We start from the raw sequence: 11,245 nt of genomic DNA, 5'->3' as shown, positions 1-11,245 counted from the left end.
AATAATAAACTTTTATCATGATATAAGGAAATAAATAATAACTTTATTATTGCCTCTAGGGCATATTTCCTTCAGTCTCCCACTTGCACTAGAGTCAATAATCTAGATTACACAGTAATGATTCTAACACCCATGGAGCCTTGGTGCTGATCATGTTTTGCTCGTGGAAGAGGCTTAGTCAACGGGTCTGCAACATTCAGATCCGTATGTATCTTGCAAATCTCTATGTCTCCCACCTGGACTAGATCCCGGATGGAATTGAAGCGTCTCTTGATGTGCTTGGTTCTCTTGTGAAATCTGAATTCCTTCGCCAAGGCAATTGCACCAGTATTGTCACAAAAGATTTTCATTGGACCCGACGCACTAGGTACGACACCTAGATCGGATATGAACTCCTTCATGCAGACTCCTTCATTTGCTGCTTCCGAAGCAGCTATGTATTCCGCTTCACACGTAGATCCCGCCACGACGCTTTGTTTAGAACTGCACCAACTGACAGCTCCACCGTTTAATGTAAACACGTATCTAGTTTGCATCAACGTAACCGTTTACGATGAGCTCTTTGTCACCTCCATATACGAGAAACATATCCTTAGTCCTTTTTAGGTACTTCAGGATGTTCTTGACCGCTGTCCAGTGATCCACTCCTGGATTACTTTGGTACCTCCCTGCTAAACTTATAGCAAGGCACACATCAGGTCTGGTACACAGCATTGCATACATGATAGAGCCTATGGCTGAAGCATAGGGAACATCTTTCATCTTCTCTCTATCTTCTGCAGTGGTCGGGCATTGAGTCTGACTCAACTTCACACCTTGTAACACAGGCAAGAACCCTTTCTTTGCTTGATCCATTTTGAACTTCTTCAAAATCTTGTCAAGGTATGTGCTTTGTGAAAGTCCAATTAAACGTCCTGATCTATCTCTATAGATCTTTATTCCTAATATGTAAGCAGCTTCACCGAGGTCTTTCATTGAAAAACTCTTATTCAAGTATCCCTTTATGCTATCCAGAAATTCTATATCATTTCCGATCAGTAATATGTCATCCACATATAATATCAGAAATGCTACAGAGCTCCCACTCACTTTCTTGTAAATACAGGCTTCTCCAAAAGTCTGTATAAAACCAAATGCTTTAATCACACTATCAAAGCGTTTATTCCAACTCCGAGAGGCTTGCACCAGTCCATAAATGGATCGCTGGAGCTTGCACACTTTGTTAGCTCCCTTTGGATCGACAAAACCTTCCGGTTGCATCATATACAACTCTTCTTCCAGAAATCCATTCAGGAATGCAGTTTTGACATCCATCTGCCAAATTTCATAATCATAAAATGCGGCAATTGCTAACATGATTTGGACAGACTTAAGCATCGCTACGGGTGAGAAGGTCTCATCGTAGTCAATCCCTTGAACTTGCCGAAACCCTTTTGCGACAAGTCGAGCTTTGTAGACAGTAATATTACCGTCAGCATCAGTCTTCTTCTTGAAGATCCATTTATTCTCAATTGCTTGCCGATCATTGGGCAAGTCAACCAAAGTCCATACTTTGTTCTCATACATGGATCCCATCTCAGATTTCATGGCTTCAAGCCATTTTGCGGAATCTGGGCTCACCATCGCTTCTTCATAGTTCGTAGGTTCATCATGATCTAGCAGCATGACTTCCAGAACAGGATTACCGTACCACTCTGGTGCGAATCTTACTCTGGTTGATCTACGAGGTTCAGTAGTATCTTGTTCTGAAGTTTCATGATCATCATCATTAGCTTCCTCACTAATTGGTGTAGGTGTCACAGAAACAGTTTTCTATGATGCACTACTTTCCAATAAGGGAGCAGGTATAGTTACCTCGTCAAGTTCTACTTTCCTCCCACTCACTTCTTTCGAGAGAAACTCCTTCTCTAGAAAGTTTCCGAACTTAGCAACAAAAGTCTTGCCTTCAGATCTATGATAGAAGGTGTATCCAATAGTCTCCTTTGGATATCCTATGAAGACACATTTCTCCGATTTGGGTTCGAGCTTATCAGGTTGAAGCTTTTTCACATAAGCATCGCAGCCCCAAACTTTCAGAAACGACAACTTTGGTTTCTTGCCAAACCATAGTTCATAAGGCGTCGTCTCAACGGATTTTGATGGTGCCCTATTTAACGTGAATGCGGCCGTCTCCAAAGCATAACCCCAAAACGATAGCGGTAAATCAGTAAGAGACATCATAGATTGCACCATATCTAGTAAAGTACGATTACGACATTCGGACACACCATTACGCAGTGGTGTTCCGGGTGGCGTGAGTTGCGAAACTATTCCGCATTGTTTCAAATGTACACCAAACTCGTAACTCAAATATTCTCCTCCACGATCAGATCGTAGAAACTTTATTTTCTTGTTACGATGATTTTCAACTTCACTCTGAAATTCTTTGAACTTTTCAAATGTTTCAGACTTATGTTTCATTAAGTAGATATACCCATATCTGCTTAAGTCATCTGTGAAGGTGAGAAAATAATGATATCCGCCACGAGCCTCAATATTCATCGGACCACATACATCTGTATGTATGACTTCCAACAAATCTGTTGCTCTCTCCATAGTACCGGAGAACGGTGTTTTAGTCATCTTGCCCATGAGGCACGGTTCGCAAGTACCAAGTGATTCATAATCAAGTGGTTCCAAAAGTCCATCAGTATGGAGTTTCTTCATGCGCTTCACACCGATATGACCTAAACGGCAGTGCCACAAATAAGTTGCACTATCATTATCAACTCTGCATCTTTTGGTTTCAACATTATGAATATGTGTGTTACTACTATCGAGATTCAATAAGAATAGACCACTCTTCAAGGGTGCATGACCATAAAAGATATTACTCATATAAATAGAACAACCATTATTCTCTGATTTAAATGAATAACCGTCTCGCATCAAACAAGATCCAGATATAATGTTCATGCTTAACGCTGGCACCAAATAATAATTATTTAGGTCTAATATTAATCCCGAAGGTAGACGTAGAGGTAGCGTGCCGACCACGATCACATCGACTTTGGAACCGTTTCCCACGCGCATCGTCACCTCGTCCTTAGCCAATCTTCTCTTAATCCGTATTCCCTGTTTCGAGTTGTAAATATTAGCAACAGAACTAGTATCAAATACCCAGGTACTACTACGAGCATTAGTAAGGTACACATCAATAACATGTATATCACATATACCTTTGTTCACCTTGCCATCCTTCTTATCCGCCAAATACTTGGGGCAGTTCCGCTTCCAGTGACCAGTCTGCTTGCAGTAGAAGCACTCAGTTTCAGGCTTAGGTCCAGACTTGGGTTTCTTCTCTTGAGCAACAACTTGCTTGCTGTTCTTCTTGAAGTTCCCCTTCTTCTTCCCTTTGCCCTTTTTCTTGAAACTAGTGGTCTTGTTGACCATCAACACTTGATGCTCCTTTTTGATTTCTACCTCCGCAGCTTTCAGCATTGCGAAGAGCTCGGGAATAGTCTTATTCATCCCTTGCATATTATAGTTCATCACCAAGCTCTTGTAGCTTGGTGGTAGTGATTGGAGAATTCTGTCAATGACGCAATCATCTGGAAGATTAACTCCCATCTAAATCAAGTGATCATTATACCCAGACATTTTGAGTATATGCTCACTGACAGAACTGTTCTCCTCCATCTTGCAGCTATAGAACTTATTGGAGACTTCATATCTCTCAATCCGGGCATTTGCTTGAAATATTAACTTCAACTCCTGGAACATCTCATATGCTCCATGACGTTCAAAACGTCGTTGAAGTCCCGGTTCTAAGCCGTAAAGCATGGCACACTGAATTATCGAGTAGTCATCAGCTTTCGTCTGCCAGACGTTCACAACATCTGGTGTTGCTCCAGCAGTAGGCCTGGCACCCAGCGGTGCTTCCAGGATGTAATTCTTCTGTGCAGCAATGAGGATAATCCTCAAGTTATGGACCCACTCCGTGTAATTGCTACCATCATCTTTCAACTTTGCTTTCTCAAGGAACGCATTAAAATTCAACGGAACAATAGCATGGGCCATTTATCTACAAACATACATAAACAAGCAAGATACTATCAGGTACTAAGTTCATGATAAATTTAGGTTCAATTAATCATATTACTTAAAGAACTCCCACTTAGATAGATATCCCTCTAATCCTCTAAGTGATTACGTGATCCAAATCAACTAAACCATGTCCGATCATCACGTGAGATGGAGTAGTTTCATTGGTGAACATCACTATGTTGATCATATCTACTATATGATTCACGCTCGACCTTTCGGTCTCCGTGTTCCGAGGCCATATCTGTATATGCTTGGCTCATCAAGTATAACCTGAGTATTCCGCGTGTGCAACTGTTTTGCACCCGTTGTATTTGAACGTAGAGCCTATCACACCCGATCATCACGTGGTGTCTCAGCACGAAGAACTTTCGCAACGGTGCATACTCAGGGAGAACACTTCTTGATAATTTAGTGAGAGATCATCTTATAATGCTACCGTCAATCAAAGCAAGATAAGATGCATAAAAGATAAACATCACATGCAATCAATATAAGTGATATGATATGGCCATCATCATCTTGTGCTTGTGATCTCCATCTCCGGAGCACCGTCATGATCACCATCGTCACCGGCGCGACACCTTGATCTCCATCGTAGCATCGTTGTCGTCTCGCCAATCTTATGCTTCCACGACTATCGCTACCGCTTAGTGATAAAGTAAAGCATTACAGCGAGATTGCATTGCATACAATAAAGCGACAACCATATGGCTCCTGCCAGTTGCCGATAACTCGGTTACAAAACATGATCATCTCATACAATAAAATTTAGCATCATGTCTTGACCATATCACATCACAACATGCCCTGCAAAAACAAGTTAGACGTCCTCTACTTTGTTGTTGCATGTTTTACGTGGCTGCTACGGGCTTAAGCAAGAACCTTACCTACGCATCAAAAACCACGACGATAGTTTGTCAAGTTGGTGCTGTTTTAACCTTCGCAAGGACCGGGCGTAGCCACACTTAGTTCAACTAAAGTTGGAGAAACTGTCACCGGCAAGCCACCTATGTGCAAAGCACGTCGGGAGAACCGGTCTCGCGTAAGCGTACGCGTAATGTCGGTCTGGGCCGCTTCGTCCAATAATATCGCCGAACCAAAGTATGACATGCTGGTAAGCAGTATGACTTATATCGCCCACAACTCACTTGTGTTCTACTCGTGCATATAACATCAGCATATAAAACCTAGGCTCGGATGCCACTGATGGGTTTCGTAGTAATTTCAAAAAATTTCCTACGCTCACGCAAGATCATGATGATGCATAGCAACGAGAGAGGAGAGTATGATCTACGTACCCTTGTAGATCAACAACGGAAGCGTTTGGTTGATGTAGTCGTACGTCTCCACGGCCCGACCGATCAAGCACCGAAACTACGGCACCTCCGAGTTCTAGCACACGTTCAGCTCGATTATGATCCCCAGACTCCAATCCAGCAAAGTGTCGGGGACGAGTTCCGTCAGCACGACGGCGTGGTGACGATCTTTATGCTCTACTGCAGCAGGGCTTCGCCTAAACACCGCTACAATATTATCGAGGACTATGGTGGAAGGGGGCACCGCACACGGCTAAGAATATGATCACGTGGATCAACTTGTGTCTCTCTGGGGTGCCCCTGCCTCCGTATATAAAAGCTCAAGGGGGGGAGGCCGGCCGGCCATCATAGGGCGCGCCAGGCGGAGTCCTACTCCCTCCGAGAGTAGGACTTCTCCCCCAATCCTAGTTGGAATAGGATTCGCGAGGTGGAAAAGAGAGAGAGAGAAAGGAGGGGGGCGTCGGCCCCCTCTCTCCTTGTCCTATTCGGACTAGGGGGAGGGGCGCGTGGCCCAGCCCTGGCCGCCTCTCCTCTTCTTCCACTAAGGCCCACTAAGGCCCATGTAGCTCCCGGGGGGTTCCGGTAACCTCCCGGTACTCCGGTAAAATCCCGATTTCACCCGGAACACTTCCGATATCCAAACATAGGCTTCCAATATATCAATCTTTATGTCTCGACCATTTCGAGACTCCTCGTCATGTCTGTGATCACATCCGGGACTCCGAACAACCTTCGGTACATCAAAATGCATAAACTCATAATATAACTGTCATCGTAGCCTTAAGCGTGTGGACCCTACGGGTTCGAGAACAATGTAGACATGACCGAGACACGTCTCCGGTCAATAACCAATAGAGGAACCTGGATGCTCATATTGGCTCCTACATATTCTACGAAGATCTTTTATCGGTCAGACCGCATAACAACATACGTTGTTCCCTTTGTCATCGGTATGTTACTTGCCCGAGATTCGATCGTCGGTATCCCATACCTAGTTCAATCTCGTTACCGGCAACTCTCTTTACTCGTTCTGTAATACATCATCCCGCAACTAACTCATTAGTTGCAATGCTTGCAAGGCTTAAGTGATGTGCATTACCGAGAGGGCCCAGAGATACCTCTCCGACAATTGGAGTGACAAATCCTAATCTTGAAATACGCCAACCCAACATGTACCTTTGGAGACACCTGTAGAGCTCCTTTATAATCACCCAGTTACGTTGTGACGTTTGGTAGCACACAAAGTGTTCCTCTGGCAAACGGGAGTTGCATAATCTCATAGTCATAGGAACATGTATAAGTCATGAAGAAAGCAATAGCAACATACTAAACGATCAGGTGCTAAGCTAGTGGAATGGGTCATGTCAATCAGATCATTCAACTAATGATGTGATCCTGTTAATCAAATGTCAACTCTTTGTCTATGGTTAGGAAACATAACCATCTTTGATTAACAAGCTAGTCTAGTAGAGGCATACTAGTGACACTCTGTTTGTCTATGTATTCACACATGTATTATGTTTCCGGTTAATACAATTCTAGCATGAATAATAAACTTTTATCATGATATAAGGAAATAAATAATAACTTTATTATTGCTTCTAGGGCATATTTCCTTCACTGGTCTGGCAAGATCAATACTGGTGAGGTAACTAAGCGTTTCTTCAACTCCTGGAAACTAGCCTCACAGTCCTCTGTCCATATGAACTTGGTATCCTTCTTCAACAACTCAGTCATAGGCTTTGCAATCTTTGAGAAATTCTCAATAAATCTCCGGTAGTATCATGCGAGTCCAAGAAAACTCCGGATCTCTCCAACTGTTGTTGGGGCTTCCCACTTGGTCACGGTTTCAACTTTAGCGGGATCTACTGCTATACCTTCTCCAGATATAACGTGTCTGAGGAATCCTACTTCCTGCAACCAAAACTCACATTTGCTGAACTTGGCATATAATTGATGTTCTCTAAGCTTTTCAAGTACCAAACGCAAATGCTCCTTATGTTCCTCTTCATTCTTCGAATAAACCAGGATATCATCAATGAACACTACAACGAACTTATCCAAGAACTCCATAAACACTTTGTTCATCATGTTCATAAAATATGCAGGTGCGTTAGTCAGACCAAATGACATAATGGTATACTCGTACAGCCCATACCTGGTGGTAAAAGCTGTCTTAGGAATATCCTGTTCTCGAATCTTCAACTGGTGGTATCCTGATCGCGGATCGATCTTGGAAAATACCTTAGCTCCTTGCAATCGATCAAACAGATCGTTGATCATAGGTAGTGGGTACTTGTTCTTGATCGTTACTTCATTCAATCCTCGATAATCAACAACCATCCTTAACGATCCATCTTTCTTCTCCACTAGTAGTACTGGCGATCCCCAAGGCGAAGAACTTGGGCGAATATATCCTTTATCCAGTAACTCCTTAATCTGCTTCTTAATTTCCATCAAATCCTTTGCTGGCATCCTATATGGTCTCTTTGATATTGGCCCTGTGCCTGGCAATAGCTCAATCAAAAAATCAATGTCTCTATCCGGTGGCATGCCTGGCAACTCCTCTGGAAATACATCGGGAAAATCCCTTACCACTGGTACTTCCTCCTGCACAACTCCTATTAGGCAATTTACTTGAGTCCTCTTTGGCACATGCCGGGATACATACTTGATCCTTCTCCCTTCTGGGGTGGTAAGCAAAATTGACTTACTAGCACATTCTATATTCCCTTCATACTTTGATAACCAATCCATGCCTAATATCACATCCAATCCTTGAGATTCCAATACTATTAGGTCTGAGGGAAAAACATAGTTACCAATCCTTAATGGTAACCGATCACACCATAGACTAGCCACATACTCTGCTGCGGGCGAGGTTACTAACATGGGTGACCTAAGGGCTTGGGTTGGTAGGTTATACTAATCCACAAATCCCCTTGAGATGTATGAATGTGATGCGCCAGTATAAAAAAGAACGAGTGCAGTAAATGACTTAACCAAAAACTTACCTATTACTGCATCGGGCTGAGCTTCAACCTCCTCCACGCTAACGTGGTTCACCTGTCCCCTGTTAAAAGGGTTCGGCTTCTTCCCAGAACTTCCATTGCCATTTTGGCCTTCAGGACATTCATTGGCATAATGTCCGGTCTTCGAACACTTAAAGCAAGTGACTTGGCTCAAGTCCTTCTTGGCTGGGGTTGAGGGGTTGGTGCGGTTCTGGCCGTTGCTTCCTCCATTGCCATTACCATTCTTGGTGCCATTGTGGTTGTGCGAGCTACCTCCTCCATGGGTATGCTGAAAATGTCCTCCCGGTCTAGGGGTAAAATGTGGCTTCTGCTGAGCTCCTGAATTGTACTTTCCTTGTCCATACTTCCTCTTGCGATTTTCAATTTGCTACTGCTTCCCTTCAATCATAAGAGCACGATCTACCAACTCCTGGTAGTTGTTGAAGGTTGCTACCATCAACTGCATGCTCAACTCATCATTCAGTCCTTACAGAAACTTATCCTGCTTAGCTGCATCCGTAGCGACGTCATCTGGGGCATAACGTGCTAACTTACTAAATTCCTCCACATACCGGCCAACTGTCCGTCCTCCTTGGCGCAAGTTGCGAAACTCACGCTTCTTCATGGCCATAGCTCCTGCTGAAACATGCGCAGTACGAAAAGCCTGCTGAAACTGGTCCCATGTGACAGTGTCGACTGGGAAAGTGGCGGTGAAATTCTCCCACCATGATGTTGCGGGTCCTTCTAACCGATGTGCGGCAAACTTCACCTTCTCCGCGTCTGTGCATCCTGCTGTGGTCAACTCCCTAGCTGTCTTGCGGAGCCAATCATCTGCTACTATCGGCTCAGTGCTACTAGAAAACACCGGCGGATTCAGCCTAAGAAAACGGGCTAAGTGGTCAACATGTGGTGGTGGTGGTGGTGGGTTGTTGTTGTTGTTCCCCTGATTCTGATTCTGAACTAGCAACTGCATCAATATGTTCTGCTGCTGGATCAACTGGGTGAGCTCCGGTGGAAAGGCAAATTCGGGGTCACGTCTCGGAGGCATCTGAGGGTTTAGAAAAGATGAGATATAAGAATAGAGGGGTCTAAAGATAAAACACTACCCATATGCACATGAGGCAAAACAAACAATTCACTTCAATCAATCAAACAAGGGCATACAATCGATCTAACTATCGCAAAGGTGCTCGGACTACTATATTTACATGGTGGACTACTACTACTGATGAGGTGGTCTACTAGAAATATTCTATGATCGTTGACTCCATAATATCTGCTCCAGCTTCATCAACATAGTCATCATCGCTACTATCTGCTTCCAAGTCGATGCCGTCGATGATGATGTAGTCTTCCGGGCTAATCTCCTGGGGTTCTTCGTCTTCATCTACTAGCGTAGGGCCTCCCATAAATATTCCAATCTTCTTGATTATGTCGTCATTCTTCTCCACCAATACTTCAATTTCCTCTTCATAATCTTCACGTGTAGCCTTGAGTTCTTCCTCCAATTCCTTGATTCTAGTCTTAGCCTTCTTCAGATCTATCATGTCGGTGGACATCTGGTTCTCCTGTTGTCGAATGTGCTGGTTTAGCTCTTGGATAAAAGCTGCAATTGATCTATCCTTCCTGGTGCTGATCATCTCCCAGTGTTCATCTCGGCGCCCACAAATCTGGTAGATAGTATCCTTGAGATCCTTGCGGTAGACTTCTCCAATGCGTCCCATGGCAATGTGAGCTGCCATGCTCTTTCCTAGACTCCAAGTTGGTGCATCAAAAGAAACTCTATGGGCTCAGCGACTAGCATGAACGTCCTTACTGGAACTTGAACTTGAATCATCCAGCGCTCTTCTTCAGGTAAAGTGGTGTTGTAGGTTCCTGTGAAGCTTGGTACTCCTATGTTCAGGTATCTAGTGACTTCCTTCAAGTGTCGTCCAAAGAGTGTATCTTCATCTGGTTGCGTGAACTTGTTCCTTGCATCCGCCATCCTAAAGAGTAGAAAAGATGAGACATCAGAAGAGAAGAGAGTGAATAGTGATCTAGGTCTTGTGCTTAGTGGTCGTGTCCTACAGTCAGCGTGTGCTCTGATACCATCTCTGTAGCGACCAGACCTTAAACGGTCTGATCTCTGTGCTCCGGTGTCATCCCTGGATCAGTAATGCTGACACCACACAGTACTCGGAGGATTTATAGCAGAGCAGCAATCACACACTTATTACATCGAGTGTCTCAATCGAGAACTTATTACAATAAATATGGCTTAAGGCCATCTAATAACGATAACAGCGGAAGGCTTGGAAGATAAGTGAGTCCATCAACTCCAATAGCATCACTGAGTATAGAACCACGACCTAAAAACTCCTTAATCGTTGTCTGAAAAGTCTGCAACATTAACGTTGCAACCCGAAAATGGGTCAGCACATGGAATATGCTGGCAAGGTAACACATAAAGAGTAATGGAATGAAACAGCTATACTATATGCATATTTGGCTGGTGGAAAGCTCTATGGTTACAGTTTTGCATAAAGCCAATTTTTCCCTACTTCAAAGGAATAAAATTTAATTACTATCATGGTGGTTGTTAAACATTGAGAACGGTTGACAGCATTCTCAATCCCAATTAAGCATCATCATTAAACATAACCCAACAAAATTAATTTAGAGTAACATGTTGAGATTCACATGAAAATCCAGGTACTAGATACTCAAGATGTCCATAACCGGGGACACGGCTAACCATGATTAGTTTATTACACTCTGTAGAGGTTTGCGCACTTTTCCCCACAAGACTCGATCACCTCCGTTTGGTTTCTCGCACTACATGGTGTTTGAGAA

The sequence above is a fragment of the Triticum dicoccoides genome, chromosome 4A (assembly GCF_002162155.2).
Source record: "Triticum dicoccoides isolate Atlit2015 ecotype Zavitan chromosome 4A, WEW_v2.0, whole genome shotgun sequence".
NCBI lineage: Eukaryota > Viridiplantae > Streptophyta > Magnoliopsida > Poales > Poaceae > Triticum > Triticum dicoccoides.
This window is presented reverse-complemented; position numbering follows the sequence as displayed.